Source organism: Phasianus colchicus, chromosome 8 (assembly GCF_987193195.1).
Source record: "Phasianus colchicus chromosome 8, bPhaCol1.hap1.1, whole genome shotgun sequence".
Classification (NCBI taxonomy): Eukaryota; Metazoa; Chordata; class Aves; order Galliformes; family Phasianidae; genus Phasianus; species Phasianus colchicus.
This window is the reverse complement of record NC_143443.1, coordinates 30,624,738-30,642,956: the sequence shown is the minus strand read 5'-3', so window position 1 is coordinate 30,642,956 and position 18,219 is coordinate 30,624,738. Positions and strand designations below refer to the sequence as shown.

At 40.2% G+C, this 18,219-nt stretch overlaps 1 protein-coding gene across 2 annotated transcripts in view; it reads right to left on the bottom strand.

The window, feature by feature from the left end:
* GRK5 (G protein-coupled receptor kinase 5) overlaps positions 1-18,219 on the bottom strand; it is a 166,460-nt gene that overhangs the window by 66,210 nt on the left and 82,031 nt on the right. The window lies entirely within an intron of this gene.

The window sequence follows — 18,219 nt, the reverse complement described above, 5'->3', positions numbered from 1 at the left end:
CCTGACAGAGTAACTAAGCAGATTATATAGATTAAATTGTTTACGAAAAGTTTTTATATAAAAATCATATAATAATTCTAAAGAGAAATAATATTTACTCTAAATTCTACTGACTCATTTGTGCTGTACTTTATAGCTCACGTATTAAAATACTGCTTTAAAGAGCACACAGAACATACCAAAATAGTTACCTCTGTACACAGATAATGCCATCAGCATTCAAGGTCCATAGCCATATCTGTTCCCTAACAGATATTTTGGTAATGTCCTGAAAAATTCCTAAGCACGCAGCTAGGAAGAACAGTCCTATTAGTACATCTTCACACTGCTTAAAGCATGCTATTGAAGAAGTGAAAAAAGTAAAATGAGAAAGAAAGCAGTTGCCAAACCTCTCTGTGCCTTCTGAAGACTCTGTCTTAATTTGTCTTTTATATATCTTGCTTTTTCATCTTAGCAATTTCAGACAGAAACAATGGTTTGTAGAGAGATCAGGTCCCTCCTCCTCTTTCACATTTGCCATAAATGTGGGTTTTCATAGGTTTAGCATTGAGCTTGAAAACTGGGTGACAGCCCTTGGCTGAAAAACAGTTCCTTCTGACATAATTTCATGTGGTGTAACCTGCAGGTGTCTAAGTGAGAAACCTTTCCTCAGACTGCTCTGGGAAGTTGTACTTCTCTTTCTGGACCAAAGCCTTGCTTTTGAAGGACTGCTGATCCAACACCTGCTATCAGCTGGCAAGGTTTCCTCCTGCAAAATGCCTATGAGGAGTGATGCGCTTAGTTTAACCTCACTTCTAAAGTGTACAAAGGTTAGGAACATCTTTCCAACCTTTTGGTCATTGCCAGTGTGCCTACTGATGGCACTTTATGTACTATCTATCAAGTAGCCTTTTATTTCCATTTTTAAAATACTGGAGGTCCAAGAGAAGATATTTCAAAGAAATGCATGGAGAATTACCAAGAAGACATGCATCATGCAAATTTGTTCTTGGCTTCTGGATCTCTTCTCCCATTGGCATTAAATCAGCCTGGACTTAATCTGAGTAAAATCCAAATTCTGCTGCCTAAAAATAAAAACAAATCAAAACAAACAAAAATTCCTCCCGAGCACCTAGAAACTCAAAAGGGGGGTAAAGACAATTGTCCTTCATCCTGCTTATGCTTAAGTCTCTAAAGGACAAGAGCTCACCTCCCTCTTCCAATTCCTCTTTTCTTTAAGTTGAATAAAAATTATAATCTTTGAAGAAGAAGCTCCAAGTCCAGTACTCATCTGCTGCTCTCTGCCTCCAGCCTGCTTTAATCCAGAACAACAAAAAGCACACTAAAAATTGGAAAAAAAGATTCCAAGCTGGACAGTAGGAAGCAGTAGCAAAGCCCAAACTGGCAAGTAGACCTTTGCAAGACTGCTGGCACACTAAAAATGAAAATTTCCATGGTGCTGAGACCTGTCAGAGTGATTCCACCAGCCATGGGTTGGTAGAAACTTCAGTAGAGATGCCTCAAACTTGCAACATGACTGATGTCTCGGTCCCCATTCAAACTTAGGGAGAATATATAAAGTAGATTCCAATCAACCCAGCCCAAACCTCCAACCAGATCTGTTATTTTTTTGCACATCTCTGCTTTCTACATGTAAGCTCTCTTACAGGGGCACTCAATGCAAGAATGAAAGGCAAGAATAAAAAACATGCTGCATGACTGAACTCAACAGAATCTTACAGCCCATCATACAGTGTGTACTTTTAGCAGTTTGATTCTTTTTTGTCAAAAAAAAAAAAAAAAAGAAGAAGAAGAAAAAAAAAGACCACAGCCTTTAAAGTATACAGCAATATTTTGTGTCCAGCTGGGGTACTAATGGAAAACATTGTTTCTTTAAACAGCAAATAACCCCATCTAGAGCTGTATTAATACAAATACATTTAAAGTCAGTAAGTCTAACGCTAGGGCTTATAAATATGTCTTAGAATTTACTTCTGCTCTTCTCCAGCTGAAAGTGAAATTACCATTGCCTACATATAAACTTAATAAATAGTACATACTAAAGTGCTAAAGTGCCTAGTCTTTGAGGCTGATGAAAGTTGCTTCTTATCAAAGACTCCTTTGTGCATGCTTTAAAAGGATTTAACTTGCTTTGATTGCATTATTAACAGTGTCTGTGTTGCTCTTGTATCTCAGAATAAGCTGGAAAGCTGGAACATTAGTTCTTACATTCAACAAAAGTCACTTTGCTATCTATAATAAATACATTTCAATACAAAAGATAATCCTTGTGTTCAAAAGCAAGATATTAAGGCTGGCCACGTTAACACTTCTGCACACCCAGTTATTACATTCAGATTTCTCTATATTCTTCACTACTGGAGATCTCACAGCCAGTCAGAACTTCATAAACTTCACTGGGAACTCACATTATTTTCAGTGAGAAACCTGTCAGGTTTCTTTCTTTCAGAAACTGAAAGTTTGGGCCCATTTTTGAGGAAGAAACGTGGATACCGCTCTTTGAACTGCAGCACCTGGCCAAGTACATACATACACAGTGACCCAGTGAAGGACCCCATTGTCGGTGCGACTGCTCAGGCATGGGAAGAAGCGATGGAAATGAAGTTACTTGTCCTTTCCTGTGTGCTTTCCTCCTGTTTTCTGAGTTTTGTTGCTCTTGTTGCTGATTTGTTGTGTTTTGTTGTGTATATGGAAACCTGCTGTTCGGATGCTGAGGACTCTCCATTTGCCCTGTCTCCAGTGATGCATTTAAGATGTGAGGAAGCCAGATGGTTAGAGAATACAAGGCAGGAATAAAAATGCCTCATTTTGCTTCATTCAAAAATTCCCAGGAACTGTGGCAGTAAGTCATGTTATAAAAGCCTAATACAAGCAGCTAGACTCCTGTGGGAATTCAGTTACCAGTACAAATTACATTCTGCATACTGCAGACCTCAGCGGCATGCTGTATTTATAACATGGGGCTAATAGCACTGCCCTACCTCAAAGCAGTGTGGCCAGAATAAGTATATTAAAGTGCATGAGCCCAGAGTGCTGCTGGATAGCCCTGTGGCTCTTTGCTATTTACATGCGATGCAAACCCCTGGAGCGGAAAGTTAATCCAAGAGAACACAGCAGAGTCTTTTTATACATTAACTGCCATACTGCTCCATAACTTCACCTGGCACTTCACAGAGATTAAAAATGACGATGCAGGCCCTGTCCTGGAGAGTGTTTGTCTTGGCAGGGCCAGTGCAGCACAGGTGCACGACAGTGATGCCGGAGCCAAGGCTGCGATGAAGCTTCCTGGTGGCAAAAGCACGCTCCCTCGAACAAGAAATGTTTCATCTGCTTTCTCTGTTTTTAATAAAATATGGACGTTGTCACACCTTCTGATGGGATAATGGTTTGACAAATTCCTTGTTTTAAAGAACAGCTCTTCCCAGTCTGTGGCTAAACCCAGTACTTCATAGCTGCAGAAACTCTAGACTTAGCCTAGTAAGCCCTGGGGAAAAATACATTTTTTGGCCTTGGCTGCTTTTTTCCCCTTGAATTTTGGATTTTCTATAAGAAACTTGGAGACTCTCATCTATGCTATCACAGTGAACGTTGTTTTGGCACCAACTATCCAAGTTTAATTAATTAAAAATACAAATGCAATCAAGCTTGTTTAAGACAATGGAATTACCCCAAACTGGTATTAAGCCCTGCCAACTTAATTTTCTCTGCTTGTAGGCTGCTTTTTCTAAAAATAAACAAAATTTAATCTCCTGATCATTGAACATCTAATGTAATTATTCAGATTCAGACAGTGTTTGCTTTGTATAACTCTGCTTATTTCCACTCTTCATGGTATTAGGCTCCAGGGCTAAAGTCCACACATCACAGCAGAATTACACTGAAGATGGAAATAATCCAAACCTTAGACTTGGACCAGTGTGGAAAAAATGTTTGGAGAATATTGTAACAAATTCACAGCTAAATGCACTTTGGTGATACATACGGATCTGCTCATTTGTTTTATGAAAGCAGCTGTATTGAAACTTTGCTCACAGAACTTTATTTGAAAGTCAAATTCTGCAAACAGTTGCATAAATATGTTTGCACGAGTATCTGAACCAGAATGCCTATGTGGCTTTGTTGATTTTGGACAAAGCTCTTGGCAGGAAGGATAACAACCCACCCACCCTCTTTGCAGCAGCAGCAGGAGGGTCACACAAGACACTGTGTGCTCAGTGCAGCCACTGCACCCAAAACCAGGAGTGGGGTGCAGAGCCTGAGGGGGACCACAGTAGCTGGGGAGACATTAGGTGAGCCAGCCTTGCTCCAGGAGGGAGAGCAAATGCTCTGCTCTGACCCTAAGGAATTCTCCAGTGGAAGACAAGTTCTCATCCTAACGGAATCCATTCCCTCCGTGCTTGTCAGGAAAACATCCCCACCAGGGGCACATCATTCCAGTCCTCCTCTGAAAGCTCTGCATCATCTAAAACATTCTCATTTAGACAACTGCTTCATTCCCACGTGGCTCGCTGAACAAACCCTGAGTTCCAGGGTAGCCTATAGATGTGCTGGATCAGGAGCCTGTTTGCCTCTAGAAGATGGAGCTTGCCAGTAGTGCTGGAGACACTTTAAATGACAGAAGCAAAAATTTATTTTTGCATGAAGTACTGGGTGCAGGGAAAGATAAATAATTGTTACAAGTAACAAAGGTAATGTGAGGCCTGCTGAAGGGGACAGAAAGAGTCCCACCAATTCCAGGGGGTCTTTCATCAAGCTTGGCTCTCCCACCTCTGCCAAACACAGTTTAAATGAATAAAACACTCAGTATGTCTCTCAGTTAACACGACAGTGGAAATGCATGCACCTTGATTAATGGCCAGGAAATCTGGATTGTGAATGTGCAATGTGAGTATTTTAACATCTTTTTTAAACTGAAATTATTGGGTATCGTGTTCTTCAACACATGCTTTATTTTGCATTTGGCATCCAGTTAGAATAACAGTGCACAGAAAGGGAACAGAAAGAAAAAAAGAACATGAAGACTGATAGATAGACGGACAGATATCTTACTCTTCTGCTAATTAAAAGAAAACTCAAATGACTAGTTAAATCTGGTTATGTTCCCATAAGTTACACTCAAAAAGCATGTGCCCCTGGATCAGTGCCTTTGATGAGGTTTCCTGAGCACACTGTCTGAACTGTTGTCTTCGAGGCTGGTCACAACGCTATTGCGGGTCTGGCTGCAAACTTCTCCATGCGGATCACAGAAGATGCACCAGCACCAAGACTTCCCAGCACTTGAATGCGGCGTTTGTTCTGCAGCCCCAGGGGAAGGGCTCCTCACACCACCGCTGCAACTACTGTGCTGACCAGAAAGAGAGTTTGTCTTTATCTTCTTAAGCTACTTTCAACAATGTCTCTGCGGCAAGGTCAGAGGAATGGAAAAAATCCCTCAAAGAAATATGAAAGCTCACCTCAGAAGTGCCCTGGGAAACTTGGTGAACAAACACTTGGTTGTTCTCATTTTGTTCTACTTTGGATCGAGATGACAGAACTGGTGAACTACTAAAAGAAGTTAGCTGCTGAGATTTTTTTTATTTGAGACTTTTCTGTCCAGTCAGAGAGATTTCGATCGAAATACCTAACTTATTTTCTGTCTAGTGCTGCTATTTAGACTCCTTTCTGGTGATATTCTGGTAATATGTGTTGAAAGAAAATTTCAGTGAAAGTTGTAATTTGAATGTTCAAGGTTATGAAATCTACAGAACTGTTGCTGTTGTACATAGCACAAAATAAACATCTCGATTCCAGGAAACTGAAGGAGACATCTTGTGAATCGCTTGCTTAAGACGAAAAGACTTCTGCAAAACTACTCTTCGACTCTAAACTAGCCTGGTTAGAAACTGAAGCAGCCATCAAAACTAAACCTTTATCCAGGTCAGTAAAATGGTAGAACATATATAACCACCAGCACAGTCACTCTGCAAATGCATATTTAAGCAGCACACCTTGCTTGCAAGCACATAATAAAGATATTCACAGAGGTTACAGCTGTGCATGCCATTCAATAGTCACTGCAAGTTCTAAACATCTCAGCCCTTTTATTAATGATTCCTTCAAACAAACGCTCGATGCTCTTAGTTATTACTTCATTGCTAAGCTTACTTTTTTTTTTTCTGTCACTTTTCCTTGTATGTTTTGAAATGCCAAACTTCAAGCACAACAAAACATTGAGCAGGCAAATTATTTTTGGAAGTGGTTCTCAACCCCAACCTATAAAGAAGGAAAGTTACTGCACAGTAAGCTCCACTGTTAACTTAAATAATCAAAGGGACAATATATAAACAAACAAACAACAACAAAAAAAAAAACCACTGACCAATGATATGCTGCTAAGTTATCACTTCACTGAATCTTTGTCCTAACTACAGATGTTCTTCTGCTTGCAATAATCCACACACTGATTTTGACTTGCTTTGTATTCCCAGTCCGAACTGACTGCCTGCTAGATGACAGCCCTCTCTGAGCGGGTGTGAGGGAGCTGAGCTGCTGGGTAAAAGTGAGATGAACAGTGGAAAAGAGATTTTAAAGTCATTTAGAAACCCCCAAATACACTGAGAAGAACCTGTGCAAGAGGGGATTGCTAATGGAATTTTTTTTTTCCCTCTTAAAAAAAGGTCTTCAGTACTGAGGATCTCTTTCTCATATTTCTCATATGGATGGAGACAGCATGGCACATGGTGCCCATACCCAAGAACTGTGAACAATACAGTTCTGCAAAGAAAATGCAATTTTAGAGAGACCTTCTGACTCATTTTTATTAACAAAATGGGTTGTCATCTGGGAAACTAGGTGAGCATTTCTGCAATATTAAAAGCTATTCTAATATTTGTATTTTTTCAGTTTATCTCTGCACAGTTTTTTCTATCTTTTTTTATTTAGTTTCACAGTGTATTATGAATAATGTCATATCCTTATGAAATGGGTTGGTTTTTTTTTCCATTTTCTTTATAAATTTCAACATACAAACACAAACGTTCTGCAACACAAAGTGTTGGTGTTCTCTGCAAAACAAGAAGCCCAGACTATCATCTCCAGAGCTACTGAAAGAATTTTGGTGAACACAAGACAAAGTTAAGAAGAGCTCCAAAAAGGACTGCCCACCTTGTATTTAGAAACTGAAAATATAATTAGAAATTTTACTTCCCAGGTGGAAGATGATACTTCAACTTCCCTCGTCCTGTAGATCTGAAGAAATACATCAGTGACTGAGGTCGCAACATGTTCTCCAGCATTTAAACAAGTGCTGGAGCAAGCTGGCACTTTGCCAGCAATATTCTGAGGCCCATCTGCATTGCTACGCTGCCACTTCATTAGTGAGCTTAGAGGAGCTCACAAAATACAGGAGTCAGGGTTGTCACATGAAATTACACCTCTAGAGATAGGTAGATTCTCCTGTAATGGTGAGCTATGAGAACACTATGAGAACCATCACTCTCAGTTAACAGGTAACACCTACACTATTAGGATTAGGGTGCACTGTCTGCTGAGACACAAAGTGAGCCCAGGAACTTTTCTGAAGACAGGGATTTCCTCTTCAGCAGCCACATTAAATGTGCTTCTATGAAAGGAAAAGGGAAAAAGGGATGGAAAAGAAGAGCCACATGGCTGATCTGAAAGGAAAGCATGTTTGCGCCGACACTGAAACATTAGAGACATTGTTCGAGTGCAGTTCATCCTTGCAAAAATATTATCCTCATTGCGATGCCAAGGCTGGTGAAAGTATGGGCTTCCTGCCATGGAAGTGCTTGGTATTTATGCTAGACTTGTCATGGGGCTTATTTACTCTCTGCGCCCAACATTTCAGACACACTCAAATGTAGTGTTCATGCCTTGGCAAGAACTTCTCATTCATGCATTTTCTCTTGATTCCCTTTGAGGAGTCTTCGTTCTCCAACGTTGCAGCGGTTGAAATTTCATTGCTTGCTGAGAAAACCAACACTGATTAATTTCATCCTACTTGCATGGAAGAGGTAAAGTATGCAGGTCTCTAGCCAGGGACAAGGAAATCCCTGCTGCTTACATGGCACATTGAATAAGCAGCCCATGGTTGCAGCCATTGGACTTTAACAGTCTTTATTCCACCCGCAGGAAAAAAGCAATTAACCACAGCAACATGGGAAGCAAACAGGAAGTAATGCAACACATTCACTTTTGATTAGAGAAAATTTTTATAAGGCACAATATGCCACAATGAAGAATTCAGCTGTAACATTGCACTGACACTCCCCAGATCATTAAAGGAACATGACTGAGGTTACAAAGTTAAGCCACAAAACCTAGGAACAACCTAAATTAATGTGGCCCGTGTAGCCTGAATGCCATTCCTCACTGTGCATGCATTCTGGTACAGTTTTTAATTACATCACTGCAAACTTTTTTTCCCACAGGACCTTTGCCTCATTCAGCACACAGAACGGACAGTGCTTACTTAATGAGCAGCTATTCAGTATTTCATTTTCTCCTCTGGTTCAATGTGTGGCCCTAGACTTTATTTACTGCACACTAGCAGGCCTGCTCTGGAGACAGAATGATTCATTTCCCCATGGATCTTTCTGCAGCATTCTCCACTGTAGACTTCGAATACTTTACAACTATTCATGGACCTATTTTCACATCACCTCTAGGAGAAGATGTCATTAATCCAATTTTATAGATAGGGAACTTAAACATCTGAAGAGTAAAGTGAGAAGTATTCACTGACTGGTGCAACTTGATTTTCCGTGTACTTAACCTTATACACAACTGACTCTGTTCAAAGCCAATCTTCCATTTGCTTCAGCTGCAGATATTAGTATGAATACCCAAAAATCTCAAGGCAACTACTCAGAAAATGAGAACTGCATACTTAAAGGCCAACTGTGAAAAACTCATTTTAAGTTACTTGCCTGTCATCACATAAAACCTAGTTTGACCACAGTGCATCCGTGTCCAGCTCCCCAGCGTGTCACACAACTGCTCTGCCCATCAAACAATTCCCTTTGCTGCTGCAATTCCCTGTTTAAATTTATCACAATTATTACCTCATGCAATGTATGGGGCAGTCATTACATCCCCCCTTATTAAACCACTTGGTTTCATCCCCAAACTAACTCAATCTCTTGAATTGACTGAACTAGGGAGAGCTGCGGAATAAAAGTTTTGTATCATATAACATGAGATATGCTGTATGGGCAGCCTTGTTATAAAATCCATTTTAGGTGCTAACCTAGAAATCTTATTGTTTTAATACATATTTCTCTGTTTTATTTCCTAAGCTTTAAGGAACTAGAAAATTGGGAAAGAGTCATGGAGTAACAGAGACGCCCTTACTCATTAGAAACAGCCCACCCAAAAAGCTGGGAATGTTAGAATTGGTCATTTTAAATATATATATTTTTTTTAATCACAGTTTTTTCTGAGTTCTTTCCTAAAGTTTTTGAAATGAAACTCCATCACGTTGATACCCATAATATACCTGCATTAGCAGAGCTGGAAGAGGGATATCACAGAAACCACTTAGGCTGCTGGGAGCTGAAGGAGCTGATGAGCCTCTGTGGGACGTGAGTTTCACACTTCATCAGAGGCATTCATAGATATTGGCTGACTACTTATTCTCTCCTCTGTAGACAAGAGTCTGTCCTTAAATTCAGAGTCTTCCAGCCATTCTCCATCAATTTGTCTTCTTCCTACAACATCCTCACCGCGCCATTCTCAGCCTCAGCTTTCTTGGCCAAGGAACACTAGCATTCTCCAGCCAGACAAACCTCCTCTCCAACCCCACACCCAGCCTAGTCCTGCTCTTATGACCTTGGTTACCTTCTTCAGCTCCATCCTGGCTCTAACACACTGCCTCCTGGCCTCACCAGCACCTCACACCTGCCTCTTGTGTCCGATTCCTCACTGGCATTTCCTACTGACAGTGTATTTGCATTCTTATCTTGTTGCTGGTACTTCCTCTTTCCTCCCTCCCCAGAGTTTTTTTTCCTGGGGTGTCTCTGGATCACGACTCCTCTTTATGGGATCTTTCACTGAAATACACCAAGATGGCCCCTCTTTCCTTTTTAACTCAGAGGATGTGTAAGTAGATGAATAGCAGCAAAATACAGTTAGACTTTGTGAAATCTTGAGTATTTAAGAGAATAGCTATGATGGTATAATTTCACTTTCAAGACTACAGTGCTTGTTTTCTTGCTGGACTATGACCATTCTTTGTATTTCCCACTGCAGTTTTCAGCCTATTTCTACTAATAAAAAACAAAATCAAAAGTAACACCCCAAAATAAATCAAGTAAAAACAAAATAAACAAACAAAACAAAAGCCAAAAAAAAAACCAACCCACAGCACAGAAAACATCTAGCATGAAATATTTTATCCTACGTAATTCTGTCAATATCTTAATTTTATAATGTGCAATATTAGACAACCTTTAAAATGGACCATGCTACCCAGCCTACAAGTAACAGCAATCCTTACAAGTTTTGACTTTGGGAAGAACATCTTTATTATTTATTATGTGCCAGTTCTGCCCTGCCTGATGATCTTTTAGGACCTTGATCTGTGAGCAGTTCCACTGAATTCAGAAGACTGGATTGGAAAATTCAGTGATGCTTTGAGGGTTATAAGGGAATCAAAATAAAAATAGCTTCTTTTCCAGATAATTCTTTTTCAGACGAAATAAGCAAATATGAAACAGCAAAATTCAAGGAAAAAGAAAGACCTTAAAAGATTTTGGCAATGTTTGGTACAATTTTATGTTTTGTAATAATTAAGTATCTATTTATCAGGGATTAATATTACCTTACTTTCCTTGAATTCCATTTAGTCCTTACATTATGCATAATCCACATGAGCTCTCTCCTCTCTCAACATTTCTGGCACAAATATGAGCCTCTTTGGTAAAGACTCATATGGTTATGAATGTCTGGACAGCCTGAGTAATGAAAGGCCATTTGGGGCTGAACCATTGACCACAGATTTAACTTGCCAGGAAGGATAAAGCATAAAATGTAAATTAGGTACTAATAACCCATTTTCTTTCTGAATCTCGGTGCAGATATGCAGCAAGAAATGCAGATTATGTTTGGAGAAAGATTTTGGAATAATTTGCAGTTAAAAATATTGTATGGGACCTTGTGTTGTGGCCTCAGAAGGGACTGAATTGTGAGTTGCTGCTGCTGCCCTTGAACCCACTTCAGTCAATGGAAAGTTTCATTGGCACCTGAATTTGTTGCTTTGGGTAGCTGCCTAGCTACCAGCTAAACCCAGCACATAATACTGTCATCGGGGGAAGAGAAATGTGCAGTCCAGCAAGCAAGACATGCATGGAAAAGTACGTTTCTCTCAGCATGTTTTGCAATCTCCATGCTACTCCCTCTCCATCTTCCTTTCCACTGATCTCATCTGTGGAGGTGAAGTCAAGAAGAAACTGTAAAAAGTAGCACTTGCAGGGCAAAATCATTTAACTGCCTGTTGAGTGCCCAACATCAGCTTAACTTAGCTTTGATATTCTTAGTGGGGCCATCCCATTAACAGAAAGAGATGTTCAGATTTGTTTGTCACTCATGGGATCCAAAGGTAGCTTGAGGTTGTATCAGTTCACACAGTGGATTTGGTATTGGAGCTATGGTGTTGCCCTCTGTTAGCGTGCACTAATTTCTTGGGAAACAAGACTACATGTCATTTAAGTCCCAACACAGTATTTCTGTTGTGTTTTGTTCAGACCACATAAAATAGATGTTCTTCATGCGTGAACTCCAGTCTCCAGTGACACTGTCTAAGAATGCCCAAGCCTTCAACTCCCCCCCAAGAAAGCCATTGTTCTTGCTCTTCTCACTGCAGCCCAGCTATGAGGAAATGACAAGTTTCCCGTTTTCAGACAGGTCCAGGACCATCTAAAAATAAAACCTGCAAAACTAGCTTCTTGAATTAATTATGTCCCAGGTAAAAATAAACCTGAAATATAAAATGGAATGCCTATGACCTTGTCCTTAATGAGATCTATAATTGCTTCTCCACCTCGTGGCATGCCTCTCTTTTAAGTGAAACCCCAAAGCTTGTTGCCTTTCAATAGATCAGTATGTCTGACATGGCTGATTAAAGTCACTCTTTGACATCCACCTCAGTAAGTCTTATCATTATTTGCACTTAGTAAGTAAGATAATTTAATCAATAATTTTGTAAATGAAATAAATGTTCTCAGCCTGCAAAGTGGAAAGGTGTTAGCAAAGCAGACTCCATGGAGGAAGAACTCTTTAATTCATGAGTGCACTTAAAGAACAGATCCTCCACACAGCCTCTTTACAAGAGGAAGTCAGTGCTACTTAGCTGCTATGAAACTTACAGACAACAGAGCAGTGGATCACTGCTTCATCCTTGCAGAACTGCCTTGCTGGAACAGAGATCTGCCTGACAAATCTCCCAGAGGACAGCAAAGCAGAGAAAGCGAAGCCCTGCCTATTCGTTCACTCTTCCTGTAATTAATTTGCACTATTATTACTAATAAAGATTATTTTACTGTGCTAATGCCTAATTGTGGCATGGAACCAATGAGAGCATGGTGCTAGGCACTGAGTAAACACAGCAAAACAGGGCAGCCCTGCTGCAGTGAATGGAAAGGTTTAGACAATATGAATAAATATCCATCCCTATTGAAATCCTGTTGGAGTCACCTTCCAAGTAATCTCAGGTTCAACCACTACTATTGATGCAGCAAAACAGAATCAAGACTGACTCTGGTAAAGACTCCCTAAAAATACACATTCTGGCAAAACAGAAACAGACTAAATAAGCCTCTTGAAGAAATACATATTTGTGAAACTGCCCCGATTTAAAAGATATGTTTTTCTGTGCCTCACCCATCACACAGACCCACACCGTGGTAACATGCTGAAGATACATCATGTGATAATTCAGGGACACTCACTAGCTCTATAGAAAAATCAATGATAACACAAGAGTAAGCAAGTAAACCTTGAGATTGTGAAGCAATAAATAAATAAATAAATAAATAAATAAATAAATAAATAAAATAATCCACCATGATCTGGTCTGGTGCATGCTATCACTATTAACGTGAGCACATGATCCTGAGAGAAGAGCTGATGTGCCTACCACAGAGCAGATCTTGAGGGCATATTCATTATTAGCAAAGTACAAGCTCAACAGTTTGCTCTCCTATAATGATCCAACAGTGACATTCAGGTGAGCAGCATATAAACATTCAGGCTGGAATTTGGCCAGGGCAGTAGATTGAATATTCTACTCTTAATGAGAAATGCCATATAGGCTGCAGTGTACAAGCAGAGCAGGAATGAGCTCAATTAAAAGATCTCATCTGAAAGTTCCCTACATAACAAGCTACATAGACCAGCATTTACCAGTCCTGGGAAACATCAAGTGTCGAGTTGACTCTGACTGCAACTGCCAAATGTGGTATAGCACTTGGAGAACATTTACAGTGGATGAAAGCAAGCAAGTTTTGCCTTGGAGGGTCCTAGGTATGTCCCACAGGAAAAAAAACTGCAAAAGTTTTCTCTCTTCCTCCCTGCTCTGTTGGCCAGCTTCTCTTGTATGTACCATCATGCTCTCAAATGAACTCACTCATAATGTGATGACAACCTCCCCATTTTTTGGATGCCAGACTTTAAATGAAAGGAAATTAGGGTGGTTGGAAGGTTGTCACTTTATCTTCTGCCAAAGACCTGGAGAATTTTCTTTCCCTTTTTTCCTTTTTTTTTTTTTTTAAGGAGCAGCCAAGCCACTTTTGAATCACATAGTCAACCCATTGAGCATGGCTGATTTGCCTTAAAACAAAACTAAACACATTTACTTCATAATTGTCTATTCCTTTTTCTCTTCTTATCTATACTTTTTTCCTTCTATTGTTCTATTCACTTTACATGCCCAGGCTCTAGTAGTTCTGGCCTTGTATATCTCCCTCTCCCTATCTTCACTTTTCCTATACATTACTTTCTCCTCCTCTCTCCTAATTTAACCTAGTCTAGTCTAACCTACCTTAATCTCACCTAATCTAGTTTAATCTAATTTCTCCTCTTTCTTCCTTTGCTCTTATTTCCTTTTCATATTTCCTGTTCAAACAGAAAGTAGTTTGGCTACTTCCAACTTCGAATTTATGATTGCGTCTTACAGCAATTCACTAACAGAGATAACATGATATTTAAGATAAAAATGCCCAGCTTATCACAGCATTTCCTTCAGTTTTGTTGCCCTAACTCCACTGAATTGAGCAGAGTTGTGATGAATGGAAAAACAAGATAAGTGAACAGGCATTAGTGCTTTTGGTTATTCAGCCTGACTGTCCAGACAGAACCCCCTGGGCATTTGCATGCTAGTAGATATGAGCTTTGTGGGTGCCTGTTGTTACTTATGTAACGATATTCCCATCCTGTTCTATCTATAAATTCACAAGGACTCACTAAACTGTTTATTTTCCATTTATAACTGTTGAAAGTCTCTAACATGAGCTCTAATTCTATTCTAAACGCCACTATCTGAAATTAACTGTAAATCTCTTGTGCTGCTTAAGATCAAGGAAGTTCACTGATCTTGAAGTTTGGTATCTAGACAACAATCTTCTTTAAATAGCTCTCCCAGAGATATAAGATAAACAGAAAGGTCGTAGACTTGAAAAACCGTGAAGAAATAGCTTCAAGACACTCTCCAGGCAAGGTCAGTAACTCTGCCGTAACATCGACTTTCTCAGTACTTTTAATTCTCAGAGGAATATTAAAATATTAATTATCACAATCATGGTGAGGTATTCAGTAAAACCAAGAGTTTTACTTCAGTCTGCCATAGCCCATAGAAATATCAGTAGCCAAACAGATGTAACTCCATATTGTACAAGGGAAGTTTCAATTTATCAGTGAAGTTGGAATGGAAAATATTAAGAGCATCTGGAGACACTATTCCACATCTGCTGAAGATAAAATATGTAATCGTATCAAGTAGGAAAACTCATAAGAAAAATAGGATTTTCTCATAAATGTTAGTAATTTACATTTAAATCTGCTTAAAACAGTTAGGCTATGTAAGTAATTCATTACAGTTGAGAGTAACACACAGTTTTGACTACATTGCTAAAATCAAGTCTTTTCAGTGTCCTCCAACATTAAATCCAGTCCCTGGTTATTGCAGGCTACCATTATCAGACAACGCCTTCTAAGGAGAATTACCAAAAACTCTCCGTATGTTTCTCTAGTGGACATGATGACATGGAACATCACTTTCACAGAGCATAGAATTGTTGAATGGCTTGTGTTGGAAAGGACTTAGAGGTGACCTAGTTCCAACCTACCCTCCTCTGAGGTTGTCAGAAAATACAGTGATTCAGACACAGAGCCGTGTTCACAGCTGTGCAGATCTTGGCAATGTCCACTGAAAGTTCACTTATCTTGACAACATTGGACTGCTGCAAGCAAGTACTTTCTTGTCCCTGTAGAGCTCTTCAGAAGTCGCTAGGGTTGTGCCAGGTGGTGGGGCAGTGAGAAGAACAAACTGCCCCTCTCCTCTGTAAGATCTTCAGTCTGCCATTAATGACTAAAAGTGCTATCATGGAGCAGGCCATTTATCCTTCCTGGCATACAGGAAAAACTGATCGGTATTTTAACTCAGCTGAAGCATTCAGCAGTAGCCATATGATGAATCGTCATCTCAATTCTCCTGTTTGCCTGATGGGCTGCAAAGGCCAGGAAGCAGTGATGAATGTAGCGGCAGCAATAAGATGTAGCCACACTGATGATTTTTTTTCCTCAAAATTTGTCAGCAAACCCAGGTGTTTACTGCTTGCAACTCTCCTGTTCATCAGTTTAAATGAAATAAAACGTTAATGCATATTTAGATGTTTTAATTATATTTGAGTCTCCATCATTCTTTGGTTAGTTAGCAGCAATCAGATAGGAAGCACTACTGAAGAATGTTCTGGACATAGTCTCCACCACCTTTTTTTTGGTCTGAGGCCCATGTATTGTTATAGTTTGAGTCCTGCCTTATAATTTTAACCTACTTATTTTTGTTCAAAAAGAAAAACAAAACTTACTGATGGCAAAATGTAAATGTTGTAGAATGCATCTCCGTATATCCTGAATGAACATAGGATGCTAACCAGCATGTATCCCTATCCATTGTTGCTTTATTTTTGCCCTACTACCACCCTTTTCAAATGTGTTTTGTTTGCTAATGCAATATATGACAGAAAGGAGTTGGAGTGTTGATAACACTTTAACTGTTCTTTTCACTTCCTAACACTCCTTTGCAAAAGCAATGCATTACACAGGAATGAAGCTATAAAATGATTAACTTCAGAGTAAGACAATTTGTCTCTCTCTCAAAGGACCAGTTCTTTGACATTAAGAGCGCTGCATACACATGATTTATTCTGATGTCTTCAGTTCTTTTTAAACAATTCAGCATGAAGCACCCAGCACGATCATCTTCAGTTTGGGTGAAGTCCTGCAGAAACATAAGGTACAACTGCTAGGTCTTAATAAGCCCATGCTGTCACCCTTTTCTGGCTGATACTATGCACACCACATTAAACTACCTGCAATTACACCTTGTGAAGTGCCCTGGACAAATAGTTTCTGTTCTTTTCTTGGGAGATTCCATCAGTGCAAACCCAAAGTGCATGTTATGGGGCTTGTTTTTTAATCCCTGCTTTGGGTTTTTTGATAGCATTTCCGTGATTGCCTTAGTGTTCTACTACTCATTTCAGCCCCATACTGCCTCAGAAATTACAGTTTTTATATGCACTTTGCATTGCCTTAAATTAGAGTATGATCTTCTACCATGGCAGTAGCTCTGCAGTTCTCACACTCTTTGACCCAGTCTGTTTGAGTCTAGGTTTAAATATGATCCAGAGGCCACATTCCTTGTGTTGACTGATAACCTCCTTCTGGCCACAGATTCATCCACTGCAGTCATTTCAGATAGGTCAGTTCTATTTAATCTTTCACACTGACCACATGGTCTTCCCTTTCTTCAGTGACTGAAGCTGCAGAACAATGCCAAACAAAGATCCTCTGACTCCAGGGATTTCTATGAGGGATCCACGTCACTGCTAACTCTCTTGAACATTTAAGAGTTTTGATGGGACAGAAAGTTCATCAGGACAAGACAGAATGGGAGGCAAAAATGATGGGGATGGTTTTGTCCCTCAGGTTCAGGGCTGAGTGGGATTTGCTGAGTGGCTTTCCATTAATCATAGAATCATAGAATGGCCTGGGTTGAAAAGGACCACAATGATCATCGAGTCTCAACCCCCTGTTATGTGTAGGGTTGCCAACCACCAGACCAGGCTGCCCAGAACCACAACCATCCTGGCCTCGAATGCCCCCAGGGATGGGGCACCCACAACCTCCTTGGCAACTGATTCCAGTGCCTCACCACCCTCTTGGTGAAAAACTTCTTCCTAATGTCTAACCTAAACCTCCCCTGTCTCAGTTTAAAACCATTCTCTCTTGTCCTATCACTATCCACCCTTATAAACAGCCCTTCCCCCTCCTGTTTATAAGCCCCCTTCAAGTACTGGAAGGCCACAATGAAGTCTCCCCCAGAGCCTTCTCTTCTCCAAGCTAAACAAGCCCATTTCCCTCAACCTTTCTTCATCGGAGAGGTGCTCCAGCCCTCTGATCATCTTAGTGGCCCTTATGACTGATGAGAAAACTGCAGACTTCACATTTGAATACAGACCTCTCTGGTGATTCATGCTTTCGCTGGCTTTCTGCACACTTTCTCCCCTTTCAAATGACAGACAAAAGCGTGATACTCTTGAATGGGTTTTGCTTCCTGCATGCCCTGTTCAAGACATGCTGCAGAGGTCTCCGTGACTGCCATTAGTTAGCAGTTGAATTCCAGCTCAAGTGGAAAACACTGAGCCATAATAGCCTAAATATCAGCCATCTGCTGTCTCTGTGCCCCAGGCCACATCACTTGCAATCATTTGAAGAGCTCAATATCAGCACAGTGGCTTGGGCTGGAGAACAGCCCAAGCTGCAGACACTCTTGGTGGAAGGGTTTCTCTTCTGGAATGCACTTCTCCACTTCAGTTCTAACAGTCTGGATTTCATGACCTCCCCAGGTCATCCTGTAAGGTCCATCTGCTTTCCCAGGCTTTGATGGGGGGAGGAGAAAGTTGGGAAATTATAAGGCCACCGGAGGAAATGGTTAGTAGCATCATG